Source organism: Solanum dulcamara, chromosome 4 (genome assembly GCF_947179165.1).
Source record: "Solanum dulcamara chromosome 4, daSolDulc1.2, whole genome shotgun sequence".
NCBI lineage: Eukaryota > Viridiplantae > Streptophyta > Magnoliopsida > Solanales > Solanaceae > Solanum > Solanum dulcamara.
This window is the reverse complement of record NC_077240.1, coordinates 76,332,172-76,344,427: the sequence shown is the minus strand read 5'-3', so window position 1 is coordinate 76,344,427 and position 12,256 is coordinate 76,332,172.

Below are 12,256 nucleotides of genomic sequence, written 5' to 3'. Positions count from 1 at the left end.
GATGAATTAATTCTTCTTCTATTGAGTTTGATATATTTATGCATTAATATTATTATTATTGTTATCTCTAATATTATTGGAATTATTGTTCATGGCTACTTTCCCATGAATCCTAATTGATTTGATGTTCATGAATATTTTTACATATGTTTTGAGTAAAGATGTTGGCTTTTTATTATTTTCATTGATAAAAAGAAAGTTATATGAATTAATACTATATATGTATTTTATTGAGTTTTAAAAGAGCATAAGAGTTGAGTTTGAATAAATTTGAGGAAAATGATATTTTGAGCAAGATGTTTTGATGAGATGTAAATGATGTTTTTGGAAGTATAATGATTGATGAACATGAAATGAGATGAGTTTGATGATTTAAATTAAAGTCCAATGAGACTAGATGATGAGTTTAATATGAGCACATATTTTGGGAGTAGTATTGAACACCGAGTTGGGTAAGAGTTTAATTGACTCAAACCCCAGAACTACGTAGCCAGCGTAGGATGGAGGCTTTGCCTCTTAAGTCCCAAACAGAGGACTTTGATGAGTGGATCCAAGATGGTGATGTCCTTTACCCTGGCAAGGTATTGGATGGATGTGGCAACGACATCGCTTCGTTGTATCATCGCTAGCTCATAAGTGATGGTTGTCGGTTAGAGAAACTCCCAACTGAGTAAGCATTGCTTATTACTATTATTTTTATTATTATATTTTAAACTTGCATTACATATTCATGTTGAGATGATGTTGAGTTCTGAGCTGAGTTTTCTTGAGAGGAGTTTCTTGATATCTGTCCTTACCTTCCTACCATTTTACATACTCGTACATTCCACATACTGACGTCATTCGACCTGCATCGTTTTATGATGCAGATACAGGTGTTAGAGATCCTCAACAGGCGAATCGTTGAAGATCATTTCTTTTCAGCTATTTGGTGAGTCCTTCTTGTATTCGAAGGAACTCCTTATCCTTTTATTATTGTTGAGTGTGATGTTTCTTTTGAGGTAGTCATGGATATGTCATTGGCACCATCTAAGAGTATTAGAGGCTTCATAGACAGAGTCTGATGATGTAATCGGAGTAGTTCTCCTTAGAAACTACTTCTTATAAGAATTATCTATTTTTCCTTTGATTATGACAAGCCCACATTAGTATTCTTAAGTCTTCCGCTGATGAATAAATAAGAAATGAGACCAAGTGGTTCTCTCGGAAGTCAGAAATGGTTTCTGAGTGCCGGCCATGCCTAGGGTACCCTCTTGGGGCGTGATAGTACCAGTAAGACAGGCATGCATTATCTCATTTCATTGCATCGCATTTTGTTGATAATTGTGAATTCGTGTTTACCACTTACTGCTCTGTATATATTGAACTTGACTTGATATGATTCATGTAATATCCCCTAAAAACGTTGTATACGATGTTTAAATTCTCGCCTAAAAATGATACAACCTCTGTATTTTGGACATAACTTTTTATAGGAATCTCCAAATTGGAGATTCAAATTTCTGAGTAACCACAAGATCATTACCTACAACTTTTGTGAAGACCATATTTTAAGTTTCGGAGTTTAAGTAGGTCAAATAAATTAATTTTTGTAAGGTAGGATGTTGTGATGGAAATGAGTATTTATAGAAGAAAAATCATATCTCACTGTAGGTTTATCTAAATTGGTTGATTCTTGAACGATATGAAACTAGACTTCTATATCTACAATTCTTATGAAGACACCAAATCCTAATAAGGAATTTATCTTATTCAAACACAACTCCGAAAAAGAGTATTCTGTCAAAGATAACTCATTTCACCTACCATAGAAAGATCTAGATACATTTGACATTACTCATGACATAAATTGTCCTCCATTTAACATCATCCATGACATCAATATATTCCATTAAATTTTCAGATTTTTCTTTATAATTATTTTATTTATTGTTAGGTCCCTCTTTCCGCCTATAAATACCCACTTTATTTCCTCATTTTATTCATCAAGCTTTCTCAAGTAAATCTTCTCTCTATACACTTCTTTATACAGTCTCAAATATATTTTTGTTCTTAGTAGTGAAGAAATACTATTCTGGTGATTCATATACTCCGGGTAGTACACAAAACATTCCGGCTAAGAGAAAAGCTAGGACTCAAGAGTGTTCATTAAGACTTTTGGTACCGACTAAAGCTTTGGATTCCAGGTATGTAAGGTTTCAATGAGAGTATTCCTTCCACTCTCATGTCTAAATTATTTTAATTATATAATAAATTATATATTTTTTAAGCTCTACTCTAAGTTTTGTGGGTGTTTATCCATGGGTTCTTCCACCCATATAGTCCAAAAACTCTTTCAATTAAGTCTCTTGATTTCAAGTAATATTTTTTTATGGTAATTTTTATTTTTACTTAATAGTATGAATCATAGTTAAACTAATTATTATTGATCTATTTTGATACAACATAATTTTATATGTATGAATTGATGGATTGCAAGCAATTTATTTATTTATATCTTTAAAGGTTCTTGAAATTCATGGTGGGTTGTCTAAAACATGACTTTTAATTAATGGATTTTAAAGTATTTATGTATATTTATTTACATACATGTTTTCAAGTTGAAGTAATTTGAACCCACCTAGTTTTACTATATTTTAAATAAAGTTTGACTTAAAGCTTTGACTCCAAATAAATGTTTATGAAAGCAATATTTATGATAAAAAATAGAGTCTTATGAAATGAAAGATTGATGAAATGATGTGTAACATCCCCTAAAAACGTTGTATACAATGTTTCAATTTTCGACTAAACATGATACAACCTCTGTATTTTTGGCATAACCTTTCATAGGAATATCCAAATTGACTGATTCAAATTTCTGAGTAACCACAAGATCATTAACTACAACTTTTATAAATACCATATTTTAATATTTAGAGGTTAAGTAGGTCAAATAAATTAATTTTTATAATGTAGGATGCTGTGACGGAAATGAGTGTTTATAGAAGCAAAATCATATCTCATTGTAGGTTTATCCAAATTAGTCGATTCTTGAACGATATGAAACTAGACTTCCATATCTACAATTCTTATGAAGACACCAAATCCTAATAAGGAATGTATCTTATTCAAAAGCAGCTCCCAAAAAGAGTATTCTCACAAAAATAACTCATTTCACCTACTATAGAAAGATCTAGATACATTTGACATTACTCATGACATAAATTGTCCTCCATTTAACATCATCCATGACATCAATATATTTCATTAAAGTTTTAGATTTTTTTTATAATTATTTTATTTATATTTAGGTCTCTCTTTCCCACTTATAAATACCCACCTTATTTCCTCATTTTATTCATTAAGCTTTCTCAAGCAAATCTTCTCTCTATACACTTCTTTACACATTCTCAAATATAGTTTTAGTTCTTAGTAGTGAAGAAATACTATTCCGGTAATTCATATATTCCGGGTAGTACACAAAACGTTCCGGCAAGGAGAGAAGCTAGGACTCAAGAGTGTTCATTAAGTCTTTCGGTACCAACTAAAGCTTCGGTTTCCAGGTATGTAAGGCTTCAATGAGAGTATTCCTTCCACTCTCATGCCTAAATTATTTTGATTATATGATAAATTATATTTATTTTCTTTAAGCTCTACTCTAAGTTATGTGGGTGTTTATCCATGGGTTCTTCCACCCATGTAGTCCAAAAACTCTTTCAATTAAGTTTCTTGATTTCAAGTAATATTTTTGTTATGGTAATTTTATTTTTATTTAATAGTATGAATCATGGTTAAACTTATGATTATTGATCTATTTTGATACAACATAATTTCATATGTATGAATTGATGGATTGCAAGTAATTTATTTATTTATATTTTTAAAGGTTCTTGAAATTCATGGTGAGTTGTCTAAAACATGACTTTTAATTAATGGATTTCAAAGTATTTATGTATATTTATTTACATACATGTTTTCAAGTTGAAGTGATTTGAACCCACCTAGTTTTACTATGTTTTTAATAAAGTTTGACTTAAAAGCTTTGACTCCAAATTAATATTTATAAAAGCAATATCTATGATCAAAAGGGAGTCTTATGAAATAAAAGAATGATGAAATGATATGAATGATGGATTTTTTATGCAATAAGGAAAATTCTTGCATATTTGAATTACCAAATGTTTTAATGAGCTATTCTATCGAATATGATATTTTGAATTCTCAAGCTATATGTTATGACTATTTTAAAGTATTAAACTATTCCGTGGGATTGACTTAGCACCGAATGGGTCATTGAGGTGGGATTCGATAAGGGAATCATAGTAGCAACTCCTTGTCTCATTAACTATGTGCCAACATAGGAGCCCTTGTAGGCTTAGGCTAACGAATCCATAAATAACCCTTAAAGTTAAAGTTAAAGAAATGAATGAAGTTTACGGAATTCTACCTGGCAAGTAGTCTCCCCGGCCAACGTAGGGGGTTATGTTGGATTCCATGTAATAGCTCGCATGGTCTTAAATGTCGGTTATGGTTAATTTCCCACAAAATGAATGTTTTAAAGAATATCTATATGATTTATTATGCATATATTAAATTATATTCCATATTACATAAATGTTTTAATGTTTCCTCAATGTTCATGCATCCTTACATACTTAGTACATTCAAAGTACTAACACATACTCTTTTGATTACATGATATCACCATGTAGGGATCAGTGCTCCTCCTCGTTCTCCTCCACGTGGCTAGTTAATATTCTATTTAAGACTACTTTTGGGAACAATACTCCTTTATCTTTCTAGCTTATGATATGTTAAGATATTTTACTATGGCATTTCTTCTATTATGATTGAGGGTGAGCTAGGGACTTGTCCTAGCCCCGTTAAATCTAATAGTTAGAGGTTTTGTTGGACATATGTAAGTTGAAGATTTACTATTATGATTTCCGCTTATTTATTTATCATTATTACCTATGAAAGGCTAAAATAATGCTAAGAGGCTTGATTGAGGTACTTTCGGGTTCCTCATTCATAATGTCACGTCTAAGCCCTAGGCTTGGGTCGTGACAAACTTGATATAAGAGCCCGAGGTTTTGAATGGTCCTTGGAATCCAACATACCGCATCGAATAGGGTCTTTTTCATGGTTGTGAAGTGCACCACAATTATGAATAGGAGACTATGAGGCGTTTAGAAAAAAAATTCATTTCTTTCAAATTTATGTCGTGCCTAAGAGCATCCTAAGCTTTTATTTAACTGACGACCCATTTTGTATTCTCTAGATAATGACTCGTGGAAGACCACCTCGAAGAACAAGGTTGACAATGAGGACCAAACTTCTCCAGTTTCCAATGCCCCACATCATGAGGATGGGGTAACCCATGCCGAGTTTTGCAGTGTCATTAGTTTGTTAGCTCAAGTCATAGCCAACCAAGGGCATCTAAGTGTTCCTCCTTCCCAAATGCAAACATTTTTGCGAGCTGGATAACACAACTTATGTCGCATAACTTAATTCCCACGTAATTTGTGCCGAGCAAATTATTGCAGCCTCTAGGATTCAGGATTTCCAAAGGATGAATCCACCCAAGTTCGATGGTTCTAAACTAGATGAGGACCCTATGGAGTCCATTAATGAGGTGCATCGGATTGTGGCTATCATGGGCGTGCCACCAAATGAGAAGGCCGAGCTAGTGGCCTATCAACTCAAAGGTGTGGCTCAAATGTGGTATGAATAATGGGTTGTTGAGAGGGATGAAAAAATAGGGCCGATAGTATGGGAAGAGTTTAAAGGTGCCTTCTTAGATCGCTTTTTCCCATTGGAGCTAAAGAAGGCCAAAATCCAAGAATTTATCAACCTCCATCAAGGGAGTATAAGCGTGAGGGAGTATGCTCTAAAATTTACTAAGTTGTCAAAGTATGCTCCCTTAATGGTCTCCGACCCAAGAGCTAGGATGAGTAAGTTTATTTCCGGTGTCTCAATATTAGTGTCTAAGGAGTGCAAAACGTCCATGTTGGTCAAAGATATGGACATATCTCGGTTAATGACTTACGCAGAACAAATTGAAGAAGAGAAGCTTAGAGAGAGATCAAGGGGGTTCAAAAAGGATAGAGTGGATGGTGGAGGGTTTAGCCCTCAAAAGTTCGATTATAGTAACAATGGCAAAGGCCAAGATGGGCAACGATTTATGGGACAAGGTTCCACCAATACCCCTCCTCCAAGGTTCAATAAGGACAAGAGTGGTAAACCAAGGGTTCCAAGAGAGAATGTTGCTACTCAAACTTTCTCCGCTTTCAAGAAGTGTGGAAGGAATCACAAAGGGGAATGCTTTAAGTCTAAAGTAAGAACACAGTTTAGACAGAGACCAACCATATACAATCTAATTCAATCCAATCCAGTCACATATAATCCATTCTAGTCCAATCATATTCAATCCGATCCAATCTAATCCAACCGTATACAATCCAATCAAATACCATCCAATCCAATCCAATCACATATCATCCAATCCAATCCAATCATATATAATCAACTCAACAATAAAGTCAAAGGACTCAACTCAATAGATATACAAATTAGAATTTAGCAATGTTTTACAATTTGACTCAATCATCTACAATCTCAATCAAACTAATCATATCATGCACAATCCACTCAATTTGAGAGTTTCTCTAACCGAAATATATCACCTATGAGCCAATGATGTACAATAAGCCGACATTGTTTCCATGTTCGTCCATACTTTTCCAGGGTATAAATGAATCAACCAATCATAAATCCATCCATCAATCAAGTCCTATCATTTCAGGAAAATCAAATAGGGAAATATCCAACTTTAACGGTCCAATCCCTTCCTACGTTGGCTACGTAGTTCATGGGATTCAAGTATGGACTATACTCATACCCAATTCGATGCTCAATACTCCCCCAAGACTCAATATGCTCATATCTATCAGGTGAGTAAAATACTCAAAATACTCATTTAGTCTTTTTGGACTTAGTTTCTAATCAACTCATTTAGTCTCATTGGAGTCCTTTCAAAACTCAATCAATCTAGTCTCATTGGACCTTCTTTCAAAATCAACTCATCTCAATCATCAAACCCTTCTTTTTAAATTTAATACAATCTCAAATCAACGAATGCAGTAAATATTAGATTAATTTAAAACATAATTTCAACTCCTTAACTGAATCTCAAAATAGACGTTTAATCTAAAAATGTTCAACTCATTTATACTCAAAATACTCATGTTCAAAATAATAATTAAGAGACTTCTCAAACTCTACTCATGCTTAAACTCTTTCTAAATCAAAGGTGAAAATAATCATTCTTTAAAACTAAAAATAGTGCATAAATAATTTATGCAAAAACGTTCACAAATCATTTATTTAAAACTCCTTCTCAAACAATCATTTATACTCAAAATTCTCATAAAACTCTAATCAATTCAAATTATGTAAATCATATCATGTAGTCACATTAGACTCCAATCTATTTCATCCCAAAATATCATCATCATCATAACCTCTTCATCAATCATTTTACCTTTGTTAAAGATAAACATCATTCACATCATCATCAAACATCTTGCTCCAAAATCCTTATTTAACTCTATATTCAATTTCATCAAACTCATTAAAAAAATACATCATTTCACTTTGAAAGCAATATTTTTTTATTATACATAAAAACCATCAATCTCAACCTCAAGACAAATTTTGACAAAAATGAAATATCATCTTGGTTTCATGTAAATGAATACATGAATCCATACTCTCAACAAAACTCAACTCAAGAACATCATTAATATATATGAACTTATATACAAAACTAGATAGAAATTATAGATAACTCAAGAACTTAACTCATGGAACCTCAAACTCAACTCAACTCGAATCAATGAAGATGTAGAGCATGTGGATGAAATCAATCCAACGTTGTGAGTAGCCTTACGTACCTGGAAATGAAGATCATCTCACCGAAAACCAAAGACATGACTTGAAGTTTATTAAGCCTTGAAATTCTTGGGGGAAGTTTTGTTTGAATTCTTCCCACACCGCCTTAGATGATTCTCCTAGGAAAGTTTCTAAGTATTTATACATTGTTTCTGCATCAGTTTTACTATAATTTTTTATAAAGTCTACTGCTACTATTCCTTTCCACACATCAATTACTGTATTCCACATTTGTGAATAATGGGCAACTATATTTAGTATTTTCCTTTATTTTCTCCTTCTTGTAATCTAATGGATTCTTCTATTTGCATCCTTCTTCTAGCTCGCTTTATATTTTCTTTTATTTCTATGTCTGGATTAGATATATACACCCGTTTTCATGGTAGATTTTCTGTATTATAACTGATGGTTTGTGTTAGAGTCGTCCTCTGGAAAGGGCTAGCACTAGTTGAGCTAGTTGCTTCCTTTAATTCTTTATGACTAAAAAATGATAATATGTCTTCATCATTTTCAGAGGCTGTATATAGAGATTCCGACTCTGTTATACCCATTTGACCTTTTTTTACATCCTTTGCATCTAAATAGAATTTATTGTGGTAAGTTTCATTTAATCTCTTATCTCCAGTGTAGCCTATCATTTAGAATACTATCAAACTGTACCTTAGATAAATTTTAGAAGTGCTTAGTAGACAATTTATGATTAGCATATAACAAAAAAGATACTAAATATTTTATTGCTGCAACTAACGCTTTCTGCCAATACTTTTCAGATAAAAGTAGAGAGAAGAAATTTAAGTATTATGTTGTTGTACATGGAAAGACAAATGATGTTTTTTAGAGATGGATTGAAGTACTAGACTCTATAAACAGGATAAAAAAAATCCACTTTTTAAAGGATTCAATAATTTTACTGAAACTTTAGACTATGCAGAGGAATGCTTGGGCCAAACTATTATATTTCTCTAGCCCTCAGACAAAGCCAAATCAAATTCTCCAATATAATATCCAAAAATATTCAGACAAAATAATCTTGTGTGACCACTGTTCTTCCATGACTGAGACCTTCAAAAGACTTAATACAAAAAATGAAGCCCTCCTTCAAGAAAACTCCAAGTTTATAGAACAAATAAAGATACTCAAAAGCAGAGTTGCCTCGCAGACAGATGCTAGCACTCAGACTCCAGAAACGAGTTTTCTATCCCAAGAAAAAATGGATGAGAAGGGTGTACATTCCCCTCTGAATGCTAAGAAATCCACTGTATTGGATGTAGATACAGAACCTTCAAGTCTAAAATTTATATTACCTAATTGAGTCTGAGAGTATGAGTTTGGAGCTAGGGCTATGCCCTTGCCTTTGTCTGGCTGTTGGTCAGTTGGTTTCATGCTGAAATTGATGTTAAAGTTGCAATCTGCATAATTTATCGGCTAAATCATTATATTTGCCCTTAACATATTCAAAAATAATATTATTATATACAGATATGATATCCATGAAGTTAAGCCATTGTCTTTTACTACTAGATTTACTATTTATTGTCTGGTGGAATTTAACTATGGTTTCGCAGTTTGTTATCACTAATACTTCATTTTCCTTTTTCTTTATATAGATACAAAACCTTAAGGTCTAAAATTTATATTACCTAATAGATGTTGCACCCAATTTTGACCAACTCATAACTACTTTTTGGATCGCTATCTTAATAGATAGACATTTCTCAAAAATTATTCTTTATTAAGTAAATGAGTTTATATTTAGTTTTATCCAATAAATCGTATATTTTGAAATTCATAATTTATAAATTTTTGCTATTACTATTATCTTTATTATTTTTATTTTTTAACAAGCTTCATACATTCGAATATTTGTCCATGTCTATTTAGTATATATTATATATGTATATGCGTTTTCTTTAGATTAATTTTTTTTACTTAACTTAATTTTTTTTATAATTTACTTATTCATATTAATATATACATATTACATATGTATTTTAATACTTCTTATAGACATATGCATGTAAAGTTATTATGTAACTAATTTTATTATATATTTTAGTTAACTATATTAATTATACATCTCTTTTAGCACGTATTATATACATACGTACGTTATATATACATATATTTACATAGTATAGTAATCTATTCAATTTTCCTTCATTTTATTTTAAGCATAATCCTTTTTATTCAATTTATTTCAATTCTAGCCTAATTGAATTTAATGTGGTCTAATGTTAAATTCCTCTTTCAATCATAACTGTCCGTTACATCTAGATCAATAGCCATAATTAATTCTATTATTTTTCTACCTCTAACCACCCAAAATCCTAAACTAATCTTACTCTTCTTCAACGTGAGCTGGGATTAGACCGTCGTGAGACAGGTTAGTTATAAAAAAAATAAAAAAAGGAGAAGAAAATCCTACTCTTCTTCTCTAAAAAGAAAATACTCTCTCTCTCTCCCGCTTCTCTCTCAAAAAAAACTCACACTGCCAACCCACTCGCTCCTCTTCGTTCCGTCTCCAGCGATATCTCGCCGGCAAGACGAATACAAATCGGAGTCACCCCTATACTCATCGTCTCCTTCATGCTATTTTTCTCCTCACCTGAACTTCCGCAGCAGCAGCTGCTGCTCCCTTGCACCATCTCCCTCTGTTACTCTCTATTTCTCCCTCTCGATCTCTCTTAACACCACCACACAAGACTCTCTCCTCTTCCTTCACGTTAGCAACAGCAACAATGGAGCCAACTACCTCCACAGCAGCATCCTGCCTTCACAATTCCGCCGCACCGCACTTCTCCACCACCACACCTTCTTCTTCAGTGAAAGCCAAGAGTCTACAGCCCGCATCCATTCGATGAAGATGACTGGATAGTAGTCAACAATAATAGCAGCAACCACCAGCTGCATCTTCAGCATCAACCACGAGCTGTACCCAGGGGCGGATCTACGTTGGGTTAAGGGGGTTCATTCGAATCCCCTTCATTAAAAATTTACACTGTATATATAAGATAAATTTTTTGATTTGCATGTAAATATTTATTATTGAACCCTCTAAGTATAATTAAAAGGGCTTAGCTTAGTGGTAAAAGGGTCAATATTTCGCTTAGCTGTACTAGTTCGCGTGTTTGATCTTCGTTAACCACACTTTTTTTCCTTTCTAATTTTAGGCGCATTTGTAGGCTTAGTTTTAGGCGTGCTTGATTTTTTTAACCCCCTTGATAAAATTTTCGCCTTCGCCATTGGCTGCACCTTCAGCAGCAACCACCGGCAAGAGACCACTGTCCAGTAGCCTCCGCAACCCCTCCTAGACACCATGCTCGCTCACCTCCATCTTTCCTTGCCGCCGGCAAACCACTGAAGCAAACAACTCTACCTGCACTCCATTCTTCAAGACAAAGAAGAAAAAATAAAAAGAGATATATTCAATAATGAAGTTAAACATTCAGCTCAGATGTCGGTAAAGATGGATCTCTATAGATCCTTTTCGGTATTATCATTCTAAATCCTTTGTTTAAACTTTATTTGTTCAGATTGATTTACCTATGGATTTACATAAATTTTACGATGCAGTTTGTTATATAAAAATCATGAGTTGTTAGTTTAATTTTGCCTACGGATCTAATATGAATTTCATGATGATGTTTGCTATGTGAAAATGATAAAGTTGATGGATTTTGCCTTAAATTTAAGTTTAGTGATTTTGTTTCATTTGTGATATATATCTGTGGAAATTTGACATAGAATTTATTTTAAACATTTATGTTATAATTATAATATTTTTACATTATGTTTGGATCCGCACATTGATTTTGTTTGCTTGTGACATCTAAAATACTATTACACCGTTGAAAGGTTGAAATTTTGTTTGAATACCTGAAACTTCTTCTAATTAAGTTGCATAGCTGTAATGATCTTGAGGGTTATTTTTGGAAATTTATCCAGTCAACACATGTGAACAGTAACATGCGTGAATAGTAAATATTTGGGCAGAAAGTGCCCCTTTCTTCCCATTTCAATATTTTCACCATTTGCTTGAGCTTTTGAACTCTTTGAGGTGATTTGGAAAGAGATTTTTGAGGAAAAGTATTGGATAAGTAATTTTTGACCTTAAACCTTCCTTTTGCATTAAGTATTTGATGATTTTAACTTCTAAATTTTTGTTTCAAACCCCCAAAATCTTTGTTTCTTCCCTAATCCGAATTTAGGGAAAATAAAGATTTCTAACTCGTTTTGAACTCTATTTTTATGAGTTTTTCAACCATGAGTCTCTTATTACTAGTAGAATGTGATTATCCAATAAATTTCCAGATTTGACCTT